Source organism: Xenopus tropicalis, chromosome 3 (assembly GCF_000004195.4).
Source record: "Xenopus tropicalis strain Nigerian chromosome 3, UCB_Xtro_10.0, whole genome shotgun sequence".
In the NCBI taxonomy this organism is placed as follows: domain Eukaryota; kingdom Metazoa; phylum Chordata; class Amphibia; order Anura; family Pipidae; genus Xenopus; species Xenopus tropicalis.
The window spans coordinates 70,842,254-70,855,754 of NC_030679.2; the positions used below are offsets into that span (position 1 = coordinate 70,842,254).

The following is a 13,501-nucleotide window of genomic DNA, read 5'->3' on the forward strand; positions in this document are numbered from 1 at the left end:
AGGACACTATGTCTTCTCTAAAATAAATGTAACCCAAGGCATCCACTGTTCTGACAGCAACTGGAAAAAAATGAAATGCATTGTACCCAAGTGGCAATAACTACAATCAGAATACATTAGTAAAAGAAGTAGAAAAGAGAGGTCAGAATAAACTAATGTGATAAATAATGATAGCCTTGTAAATAACAGTTCATGGCTTTACTTTACTTAAATTATTATTAATTTATACTCCACTATGCCTGAAACACATCTTGTTCAGGTTGGTAAGGAGCAAGGCATGTCATCACTGAAGCAAGCCACTTGTGCAGCCTAGATTTTCTTAAAGCCTTTATAGACATACCATAAAACTACAGTAGCATTGGTATTAACCTGTACTATGAAAAATTCAGTATAATCTTTACAAATGTTATGGCATAGGGTCCCTTTCTTGAAAAAAATATATATTAAAAAAAAAGAACATACTGATATTGCGTGGCAGGATGAAGAAGTTAGAAAATATCAAGACACAAGAGGCAACTGAAAAGCCAAAGTATCAAGAAAATGAGAAAAAGCTTTATGGTCTGGTGAAAATAAATGCTGGAAAACTGCAGTTAAGGCAGACCAAAAGGAAAGTGTTTGCAGGAATTTAATTATTATTTGTTCTAGGGATAAAGATGCTGGGTAAATAAAAGCCATGTTTCTGCATGCCCCTTCTGATGAGCTTGTGCAAGCACAGGTCCTCTAAGTGCTGATTGGTCAGTGTGGAGCCGTGTGATATCACAGGAAGGGTTTAAGAACATGTTGTAGAAAATGATGTCCTGGGAGTCTGCTGGATCCTAAACAGGGGTGCAGTTCAAGCTGTAATTGTCTAACAGTTAAAGTAAGAACAAAGATTTAAAATAAACGTTGATGAAAAAACGATATACCTTCTCAATATGGAAGCAACAGGAGAAGTATAATATTTAGCTACTTGAAACATAACATTCACTATAAGATTAACCAAAGCAGTTTGAAGGAAGGCTGATTAGTTAGCTTCAGAATGATGAAAGTAGCAGCATTTCTAGATCCCCTTGGGTTTGGAATGGATATTGGGAAAGTGTGGTTTGTTTAACTGATAAATTTGGCAGCCAAGAGCTATAGTAAATGTCTGTGGCATTGTGTCTGTTTTGGAGACCAGGACAGATGGCAGATAAAAAAGGCCTCCATGAGCGCTAAAAGATTTCAAACCACTCTGGAAATGTGCAGATTACTCCCTTCTCTTGAACTAATGATATCTTGTCACAGACAAGACAGCATGCACTCTTGGATCCCATGTACAGGCTTGTGTAAAAGAAATGCAAACTTTATTTTTGACCAACAAATGATATAGCTTTACATGTTCTGTGCATGAAGCACTTTATCAAAGGCTGGACAGAACAGTTTCTGATACAAACATATACACCCCAAGCCCACCAATCAAAATAAAATACAAATTAACCAATAAGGAACAAGAGGGGGGATCAATAAAAGCAAAAAAACCCCCACTAAATACATAAAACAAGGATTCTCACGTTCAAAAATGTTTTCATAATAACAGGAAATATCAAATTTGAAACCTCGAGGTCTCATCTTTAAGGTGAAAATCCATTTTTTACAAGGAGGAAATGCAACCACCTCTAGTGCCGAAACTGACCCTTTCTATGCCTATTATACTGTAGATGCAAAGTGATCATAAACATTTGTCTTTTTATTACCTTTCCGTGAAAGTTAAATATTACCATTTGATAAATACACTTCTAAAAATCCCATAAGAATGATTTGAAAGTGGGTGAGTTTTTCTTTGGTGAGCTCTGGTCTCACATTGTAATAAATCTTTATTACAATGTGAGACTAGAGCTCACCAAAGAAAAACTCATAAAAAAAGTTTATTAGTCAGTATTGATGTAAAAGAAACACCAAATACTCTCCATACACATGGAGATCCAAATTATGGAAATGTCCTCTATTCAGAAAACACCAGGAAATAAATATCCTATTTAATCATATTAAGAAATACTAATGGTTATAACCTTTTAAAAATGTAAGTTAATCATTTTTTTCAAATACTAAACATTTAAAATTGCTTTATAGCCTTTATAATTAAACTGCAGTTTTTACCATTAAGCGGCCTACATGTGGGTGCGGTATGACAGCATAATGCAGCATAAAAGGTCAGTCAAATGTATTTTCATGTGATTTTGAAGATTCTGAATATAGTTGTACAGGCATAGGACCTATTATATGGAAAGCTTTGGACAAGGGGTTTTCCGCAAAAGAGATCTTTCTGCAGTTTGGATCACCATGGTACTGTTTTATTATTACATAATTATTTGCTTAAAATTGACTTTATTGGAGATGGCCTTCCCATAATTTATAGCTTTCTAGAAAACAGGTTTTCAGATATGGGATCCCATACCTGTATATGTCAGATAATACATGTGGTAGAACAAGAATGTGGCCAATTTCCTTGACTTTGCTTGTTTAAATCATATTTTTTAAAAATATTAAAACAACCATACCTAATGTTTGTGTGATCATCTTTTGCAAGTAGGTATAAATGTCTTATATTTTACCACTTGCAATGCCATTGAGGGGTGTATTAAATACTCTTGCAAAATTATTAAAACAATGTGCCAACTAAGGCAATTTAGATGTTTGAAAAACTCCTTTCCTGATGGATAGCAGTTCAAAGAATAAGTCCACTTATTCTTTATTTATATCTAATTGTGTTATATTTCTCACAATGCATGAATTTGTATGTAATGCTTTATAGTGGTTTAGCACTGAATAAAATAAAAAGGAGATGGGAAGTCCTGGTCTGAAAAGCTGACACAAAATTTAGGCACTTACATAGATTTAAGAAGTTATTCCATGGGCCAATACATGCATAGTATAATTACTTTGATAAATAATAAATATTTTACTACAATTTACTACATCAGTTTTATGTAACAATCTTTAGAGGTCATTTTTGACCCTAAGGAGTGCAAGTGCACAATATACTACATCAGTCTTATGTACAAATATTTAGGGATCATTTATGACCCTGGGGGTGTAAATGCTTGGAGCACTTGCACCCCCTCTCTCCAGTGTGCTCTTCACTGTGAACAGCACAGAGTCAGCATAATAAGGGCAGACCCCCAATGCAGGCTGCATATCCTGCCACTCCTACCTTGTGCCTCAGAATGACGAGCAAGTTAGGGGCAGTAAGGAAAGACATCTACTTGCCTCCCCCCCGCCTACCCCTTTAGAACAGAGTTCTGCCTAACTTAGGCGGCACCCAATTTTAAGCACAGTCTGCAGGCTTTTGCACTCTGAGATGGAGAACAGAGGCCTTGGACTATTTGCACAATATTCTGTGCAGTTGTCGTGCGTTGTAAATGAGGCCTTTTATATTATGAAGTACTCACATTATTAAATATATTTTTGTAAGTGTAATGTACTGTAATGATGAGAATCAATTTATTGTGCTTGGAGCTTTGAAAGTGAAACAAGCATTAGCTCAGCAAGCATCAAAGTTGAAAAAAATAAGGTTAGTCTGTATGAAGTGCAAGTAAAGAAAATGAAATGTACCTATGGTAAACAGAGATACATGCTTGCTTTTTACATTTTTAACAGTTGTATCTTGAGTAATGTTTTGTATTTCCATGACTAATACAGGTATTTTATCTGCATGTACACCTTTTATGAAAGCTTTTTGATAAAATGATAGTTAAGGAGAAATAATGTTATTTTTGGAAATCAAAGAAGTAACCTATTTTATGTAAAGGTGAGAAAAATATATGGCAGCCCCTTCATAGAGGAACATGGGGAATCAGATAATGTAAAAGCATTGGGCAAATATTTTTCAGGAAAAATTATAAATAGCACAGAGACAATGTTATGATATAAAAAAGTACAGTTTCTGGTGTCAGTATCTCTATTAGTATCTCAACACATAGAGGCACATTTACTAACGGACGAACGCTCCATCTTTTTCGTAATGAGCGTATTTTTTGTGACAATTTCGTACCTTGTGCGACTTTTTCGTACTTTGCGACAAAATTTGAGCGACAAAATCGTATTGTTGTGCAAAGTACAAAAGTTTCAGAACTTTCCTTGGGCCAGGTTGGAGCTGCACAGTGCCATTGATTCCTATGGGAGGCTTCCAAAATCATGCACAGAAGGATCAAAGTCTGAAAGGTTTTCCTGCATTTAACGATCGTTCAATATGAAAATTTTGTGATTGTCGGATCGTCAATACGATATTTTTGTGACTAATATGATTTTTTAGTAAGCATATTCATGATACTTGCGATCTTCAGAAATTTTGGTATCCAATCCAAATTTATCCCATTTGGGATTCAAACTCGTGTTTTCATGAATGTGCCCCATACTGTAGGTAAATGGGGGGTTTGACTGGCAGTGCTTTCAGGAAAACCAGTAGTGGTTAAATGAGTCTTTTCAGGTTGTTGTCACTGATTCTGATGGAGCAGTAACAGACAGAGGTCCGCCTTTCACTGCTCCCATGTTTCTCACTCTTGCTTTTCATTTAATATTATCATGTGTAGTAATGGGGAATTTAAGCTGCCCCGACCGCTGGCGGACCAAATTTTCTGTGTCACGGCCCTAATGGAAACCTAACAGTGCTAGTATAGTGGATATTGAAATGTTCCAATGCACATTTTCAGTATGAATGTCAGGCAAAAAAATTTTTATGCAGTTGCTCAAAGCCTTTGAAGTTACAGTAGATTGGGTCTGCTCATAGCCAATCTTCCGGCTGCCCACAGGGGGCAGTGAAAGTAACCTTCATCTTCTGATTGATGTAACTACTGGACTAGCTAACAGCACTTTGACAAGCAATATTTCACAGGTTTCTAGATGTTTCTGTGCTGCAGAGAAACACTGTAAAGCTTCAGTTGATTTGGAAAGCTGAGGCGCACACAGATATTTTTGATTATCACACAAGTACTAAATCTTTTCTAGGGGAGCCATTCCCAAGAATCAATTTTGTCTAGTGATATCTCTGTTTTGCAAGTAGATTGTACAGCTGTGCTTGGTTACAAATTCTGCTCTAGATCACTTCATTCACAATTCCAGTCTCTCTATATTGTCATGTTGGCATTTTCTTTTGTAAAGGGACCTAACAAGAGACAGTGACTTTGTACAAACTCAAGCAGTCTTGTCATTTTTGCCATAAAACAGCAGGGACATATATAATGTTATTATCTGCAGTATTATTTTTTTGTGAACTGAGAGTACATAGACCATATCTGCATGATTGTGCGTTTTCTGCACAAAGAATATAAGTTTCATGAAATCTATATCTCTCGGATATGTGTAATATATAGTACGTATTTGAATTTCTTGAAGATATGAATAAACATTTAGCATATCAGACCTCTATGGGTTTTTTGATCTCACCATAACAAATAATTTAATTTAGTTAGTAGAATGCTGGCATAAGGATGAAAAAGACTTGAAGGATTTAAGCTTGCTGAAATAAGTAAAGTATCTTAGGAGCCAATATCATTGTTATTTCCTCTATTCTCCAAAACCATAAAATTGTCTTATTTTTCCATTCTTTAACCCCTCTGCTAACTGCTTCCATTAAGGGGGTGCAGGTATATATACTGATTTCCAAGATATCTCTGGATTTTTACACTAAATATTTTTTATATACTGTAGTTCTTATGATATTGAATCTTGCAAGGATGCCATGCATTCTTTCTTTAAGTGTTGCTAGAAAGTTAGAAAACATAATTAATCGGGCATCCATAAATGCAGCTCTTATGTGTGTTTTTATATTATCAGGCCATGGATTTTGGGGTTTTGTATAATAGCTATAAGTGTTTCTGCCAATAGCACAAAAAAAGGGGGGGGGGGGGAGATGGGGCAGCCTTGTCTTGCGCGATTGTTTCATCCTTACCTGAGGGGGCAGAATAACTTTAATTCTGATTGTTGCTTTTGTTATGTGATGGTCATTTTATTGATAACCAATAATGTTGCTTGTAAGAATTCCCATGATATGCTTGAATGGTATGCTAAAAAATGTTTTTTCTACACTTGTACCTAAAGGCATTATGAAAATCTTTATTACCTGCCTGTACACAACTAATTTCATTAGAATGTACACAACTCATTCTACTGATGGATGGATTGAAGGGGCCTGTTACCCAGAGAAATAAAGCCCTTAAAAAAAGTCCTTTTCCAATAAATTTTAAAATGAAACCCAAGAAACACAAATTCTTTATTTTATTAAAACATAAAAAAGTAATTAAAAATTGTTTGCCCAGTCTGTATTGCATAGAGGCAGGTGGGTGGGCAGGCAGGCAAGCAATATATGATGGACAGCAGAGACTGTTAAATACCTTTAGAACAGGCATTTTCTTGTTTTTTTGTATAAGCCCTTTCTTAGCTGATGATTTACCAAAATCTTCATTAAACTTGGCTTATGCTGGGGGTGGGGGGGCTTGGGTTTTATATTACATGGGGGGACAGGACATTCATTTAATAATTCTCTATTACCAATGTCCATGAACCAATAGCTTTTTTTCATATCTAGAACATGTAGTGGACAGGTTAGCAGTGTAATCTTAGGGGCACATTTACTAACCCACGAACGGGCCGAATGCGTCCGATTGCGTTTTTTTCGTAATGATCGGTATTTTGCGATTTTTTTCGGAAAATTGTCGCGACTTTTTCGTTACTAATACGATTTGTGCGAAAAAACGCGAGCTTTTCGTAGCCATTCCGAAAGTTGCGCAAAATCTGGCGATTTTTCGTAGCGTTAAAACTTACGCAAAAGTTGCGATTTTTCCGTAGCGTTAAAACTTGCGCGAAACGTCGAACCTTTTAAGTTTTAACGCTATGAAAAAGGCGCAACTTTCGCGCAAGTTTTAACTCTACGAAAAAATCGGCAGATTTTGCGCAACTTTCGGAATGGCTACGAAAAACTCGCGTTTTTTCGCGCAAATCGTATTGGTAACGAAAAAGTCGCGACAATTTCCGAAAAGTCATAAAGACGCCGAAAAAATCGCAAAAAATACGAAAAACTTGCAAAATGTTCGTTTTCAAATTGGAATTTTTCCAATTCGGTTCAGATTCCTGTCTTAGTAAATGTGCCCCTTAGTGTAATACTCAAGTGTATTTGGAGTCATGGACAGTTAATGAGTTCAATTATTATATCTCTAATATTAGTGACTCATAAGGACATGTTTACCAACATGAGAAAAAATGCTACGTTTTACTTTTTTAGTGTCAAAGTCAAAGGCATAAGCTATGCATGCAATGAAACCACAATTAAAGTAAAATAGACTATTCAGACCAAAAGTATGACAAACTTAAATGTTTTATAAACCTAATGGGATTTTTTAAATTATCTGTCTGTCAAAATATGGTTGTAATATACTAGTAAATATCAGAAACATACCTAAACATATACTACAAATGCTAATTTCTTTACATTTTCCACTTTTCCCATAGCCTTATTGTGCATTAACCAAACTGAGTGCAATTTGTTGCAGAGCTTTGATTGATAATACGTATTGAAAAGCAAAAAAGGTATAGGATCCCTTATCTGGAAACCCATTATCCAGAAAGTTCTGAATTGCGGAAAGGCTGTCTCCCATAGACTCCATTATAAGCAAGTAATTCTAATTTTTAAAAATGATTTCCTTTTTCTCTGTAATAATAAAACAGTACCTTATACTTGATTCCAACTAATATATAATTAATCCTTATCGGAGGCAAAACAACCCTATTGGGTTTAAATTATGTTTAAACTATTTTTTAGTTGACTTAGGTATGGAGATCCAAATTACAGAAAGATCCCTTATCCAGAAAGTGCCAGGTCCCGAGCGTTCTGGATAACGGGTCCCATACCTGTACCATCTACTGACAATTCAGTGACAAATTTAAGGGATTTATTTTCTAAAGGTTTAAAAGAAGGGTAATCAAATATTTTTACATAAAAACGTACAGAATGTACAACAAATATGCCTGTAATGTATTTACAAGGTAGTAAAAGTGATAATTAACTGTAATAATTTTCATAAATCCAGTGCGGTATCAATTTTTACATTCACAATGTGGTATATTAAAGTAAGCAATCTCTTTGAAACTGATTGCTATGACAAGCAAATTATTACACAAACTCTAAATTTCCTGTGTGGTAATTCTTTATGCATCTGCAGAGAATATATATAATATCTACTATATGTTGCTGCCAGTGGAAAATGTACAGGATTAGTAAGCCACTTTTACAATTTTGTTTTCCCTAGCAGAGGTTTATTGAAGTGAAAATATTGTGTTTTATGCAGCCTTCCATAAGAGTATTCCCAACTCACTTTTGCTCAATTGCTTAATAAAATGCACTATTTGTCAACATGGGACAGTTTTTGGAACGCAGTGTCTAAAAGAAAAATGAAACGTCTTGTTGCATTTGATTTTTTACTCCATACAATGCATGGCTTTTTGATGCACTAAAAGTAGTGCTTAACCAGACCATTAACAGTTTTGCATAGAATATGTTCCTTTTCAAAGCATACTAAACCCTGGATCATGCCATCTGTATTTCTTGAGAAATTCTTTCCCTGATGAACATTGATTCTAGTCTTATAGAGATTGCCCCGTAGCAGAGAGAAAAATATAAAAAAATAAATAAATAGACCTCATCTGGCAGTTCATTTGAACACCTGAGTCTATCCCAAAAGAGACCTCTTCTGAGTTCTAAGCTGTATTTAAGCCAACACATTTTGTAGCCAGTAATATTTTTTCAAACTTTATAGTGAGAGCAATTCTCTTTTTTTATTATAATCACCAAACAATTTTGTTCTAATACTGTAATGAGAATGATAAATATAATTTATATGTACAATATACATAATCCCATGCCCCTTTTTGTACAATAAAATCAAGGAGTTGCCTGAATTAATAAAATAATAAAACATGAATGTGTTAAAAGTAGAAACAGAAAATAATACAATCATAATGTAGGATGCAAACAGCATTTTACATTAAGCATATGACTCCAACCAATTCTAATGACTTTAGTGCAAACTTGACTTATAGATTATTGAAAGGGAAAAGCACACATATAATAGCAAGATAAAGTATAACCTTTATGAGGTTGGTTAAAACGGATTATTCTAATATTAAAACATTTTAAAACCAAGATGTATGACTACCAAGGCACAATTTATGGCTGTAGTAGGCACAAAGAAGCTATACCATTCTACAATTATTAGTTATTGTAAATCCTTATACTAGCATTAGTTGATGTATAACATGTATATGCATGTATATACCTATATAAAGGCCTAACTAATCTAAGGTATGCAGGACATACTCTTACTTAATTATACGTAATTATACCAAGTCTGTAGTTAATAGTGAAGTAACTTCAATATACCACACTATTAAAAGGTTGCATTTTTATTATATAGACCTATTTACTCTTGCAGAGTGAATGAAACACTTGATGTGCTTTACCCACCTGTGACATCCTACAGTATAGAACTGATTTATGGGCATATAATAAACAAAGAGAAAGGTAACAATGGAACCAGGATTTAATAGCAACAATCCCTATATGCAGACAGCAAACTATAACAGCTCCAAATGAGCTCAAATATAGGGCCAATTCTGTGCACCAGGTAGCAGTCCCACATACAGTAAGTCAGGTACTGTAAGAAATAAGTTATCCAGAAACCCATTATCCAGAAAGTTTTGAATTATGGGAAGGCCATCTTCCATAGACTCCATTATAATCAAATAATTCTATTTTTTAAGAATAATAGTCTTAAGGTATGGAGATCTAAATTATGGAAAGATTCCTTATCCGGAAAACCCCCGGTCCCAAGCATTCTGGATAATGGGTCCAATACTTGTATCACATTGTTGCCATCAGTTAAGTTTGGGGCCACACTTAGGGGTATATTTATCATGCTGTGTAAAAAGTGGAGTAAAACATCACCGGTGATGTTGTTCATAGCAGCCAATCATATGCTTTGCTTTGGTTTTCTAACTGTTGAAATCTAATTGCTGATTTGTTGCCCTGAGTAACATCACCGGTAATGCTTCACTCCACTTTTTACACAGCATAATAAATATACCCCTTAGTTCATAAAAGTAACTTTTTTTGGGGGGGGAGGGGGGCAGTGAACAGGAGGCCTGGACTATAAGGTTCTGTTTTCTCTAAAAGGACATGAACAGGCAGGTGGGCGGTAGTAGAAGAGTGAGTCTGTTGCCTTGAAGTAACGCCACTGCAATGTATCCCAAAATAGAACAATGCTATTAAAAGTACAAAGGACCTTTCCTCTGCCGCATAGATCTAAAGAACCCTGCCTCACTATCAAACTGTAGACATTTTTACTAATTACTTATTTTTTTTAAACAATTTAAATATATATTTGCCATAAATTATGCTTCTTTTCTATGGTTTCAGAAAGAGTAGTACTGGGGTACAGATGTCAATTTAGGGGTTTTTGATGTGTTTTATACTTAAATACAATATAATGATGGAAAGGAAAATATCTTATCCTGTATTTCAAATCCAGAGAATCGTTTTTACATCGGATGATAAAGTACTTGAAAAAGAATGAAATAACAATTGTAAAACAGGGCAGAGAAGGGATGACCATCAAAAAGAGATTTGTTGTTACGTCATGTTATGCTTTGAAGGTTATTATGTACAGTATATCTAAAAGCAGCCAATTATACTGTAGCAAAACCATTTATGAATTCTAAACAGAAATGCTTACTGCATGGACAGAAAATTCTAATAACGCAATACACATGCCTTCATGGATTTTTAATGTTTTAAAAGTTAATTTTCTTCTAGCAGACTTGTATGAATGCAGTCTAATAAGTCTAACTCCCCAAAAAGCTAAAATAAATAAATTGAATATATGACATTACAGACATGCAGCACTGACATATTGGTGTTGCCACAATGAAGTAAACAGTTGGCTTTTTATTTATTTGCACAAAGCAAAGGCAAACTACGTGCCAATATTTAGGAGAAAGAAAAACAACATAATTGGAAATGAATGAACATAAGCCTTTGGAAATGTTGGCTGCTCATATATTTTGCCTTGTCCGTCAAATACTGAACAACATAATTAGTTAAGGTACAATGTATCCAGTGTTAGGAGTGCTCCACTTCATAAGAATAATATAGATAGCAGTGCCAATGGGTGCAATGCCATTGAGCCAGTGGGCCGCATAGTGACGCACCACCGGCATGTGACGTTATTGTGCTTGCATGAAAATTTCAAATGAATACAATCCAGTGACCTGGGTTTAATGCCTCAGTGTAGGACTTTCTTAGTAATATCCTGGGTGCACTGTAAACTGGAATTTGACCTTCCTGCCTGTTGACTTGTTTGCCGTCTGAACCAACCTGTGCCTGGAATACGTTTTGATTTAAGCCCTCTGGTACCACATTTCTGGACTGTTTTGCTGCTTATACTCTAGCTTCCTCCTTGGTCCTAACTCCAAATCAATATCAAATAAGAGCCGAACAGGCCCTTACATCCAGTAGTGAATACCTGTATACTCCTAAATTCTTTTAAAATCTCTAACACTGTTGTTAAATTATAATAATATTTAAGTGTTTTCACTTAAAGGGGCTGTTCACTCCTTTACACAATGTTGTACAACATTCACAAATCCATAATTTCACATTAATAGAACAATCTTTGCCATATACATGGTTAACAAAGGAAGTTATCAGGTTCAGTATAAGCCACTCCCATCCCTTCAGAAAACTGATCAAAGAGACAGAAGGAGGACTGATTTAACTGGTATAAGAAGTAGCTTTTACAGTGGCATTTTTTTTATGGATGTTTGATTTTCTAATACTCTGAGAGCATTGTTGTGGTTTAATAAGATTTGCATGTTTAAGGTGAACACTTTTTTCAACTCTTTAATTAGAAAAAACCAACAGAACTATGTGATTTTGTTGCAACCAAGTTTCTTTTGCAACTTAGTTGTTCATAAATATGTCTATGAAGATTCTCATTCATCCAGGTCATGATATACAGTATCTAGTAGAATTAAGTCTAAAACAACTGGACTTTTCTGAGTTTTTTCTTGAAAACGTTTCACCACTCATCCGAGTGGCTTCTTCAGTATGGAATTCCCCGGTATTTAAACTCTTGATGGTAGTAGAGTCACAGACATCCAATCACAATGGTTCCATTGAACTTGTTCAGTTAGGTGTTAGCTGAAACTGACAGGTGTAAGAAGGTATGATCCAATCACAATGGTACCAAGATTCTCATTGATGAAGGTGTTAATCCTTCAAAGTACATGTACCCTAAAGACCCTTCACCCATGCACATGAAAAGTAATGTGGTCTATGCTGTCCAGTGTAGTGAAGAGTGCTCTCTGTAAGAGAATGGCCCAAAATAGGCGGGCAAACTCCTCAGGACAAGACTCCACAGTCTATCTACACCTCAAAGAAAAAGGTCACTCTTTTGAGGACAGTAACGTGCATATTTTGGACCGAGAGGACAGATGGTTCGAAAGAGGTGTGAAAGAGGCCATTTATGCCAGCCCGGAAAAACCATCCCTGAACAGAGGAGGGGGCCTGAGACACCGCTTGTCACCAACATACAGTGGCGCGTTGACATCCTTACCCCGGCAGTTTCACGACAGTTAACACTTCCAGTCATGAACTTTGAAGGATTAACACCTGCATCAATGAGAAACTTGGTACCATTGTGATTGGACCTTCTTACACCTGTCAGTTTCAGCTAACACCTAACTGAACAAGTTCAATGGAACCATTGTGATTGGATGTCTGTGACTCTACTACCATCAAGAGTTTAAATACCGGGGAATTCCCTACCAGTCATTTGAACTGAAGAAGCCACTCGGATGAGTGGTGAAACGTTTTCAAGAAAAAACTCAGAAAAGTCCAGTTGTTTTATAAATATGCTAGCAATTAAGGGGGAAAATTGTGATAAAAGCTGGTGTTTAGTCACAATTTTTTTCTGTAATAGCGGGGGGGGGGGGGTTAGAAAACCTAACTTAAAGAGTCTAAGAGAAAATGGGGGTATATATCTCATGAACAAACCAAAGTATAGCTGACAGTTGTATGTATCTATTTAATTTTATAAATTTTCTTTTATTATTTAAATACTTACAAAATTATTTTCTTTCCATGCTAGTTTTATATTTAATTATTTCTATTCTGTAATCTGATTTTACTTTCTACATCTTATTTTCAGACCAATGACTACTTTTTTTAATGCCTGGTTTTCCATGATTTAAATAATAAAAACAACAATATATTTAAAGTAATTTTACTTAAAACAGATTTAGTGTAATTTATTTTTCACTTAACTAAAAAATACTTGTACAGGCTCATCATTGGATAAAAAAAAAAAAAAGAACTGCATTTGTTTGGCTTATGCTGTACAGGAAAGTACATTTAGAAAACAAAGAGTAACATTCAATAGATCACTGATAGGTACTAGCACAATGAATTCCTTAATTTTAGGATTATAGCTACTGT

The 13,501-nt window shown here is 35.1% G+C and overlaps 1 protein-coding gene across 4 annotated transcripts in view; it reads right to left on the reverse strand.

Moving 5' to 3' along the window:
- Positions 1 to 13,501, reverse strand: part of grm8 (glutamate receptor, metabotropic 8) — a 444,690-nt gene that overhangs the window by 47,434 nt on the left and 383,755 nt on the right. The gene's annotated exons all lie outside the window — the stretch shown is intronic.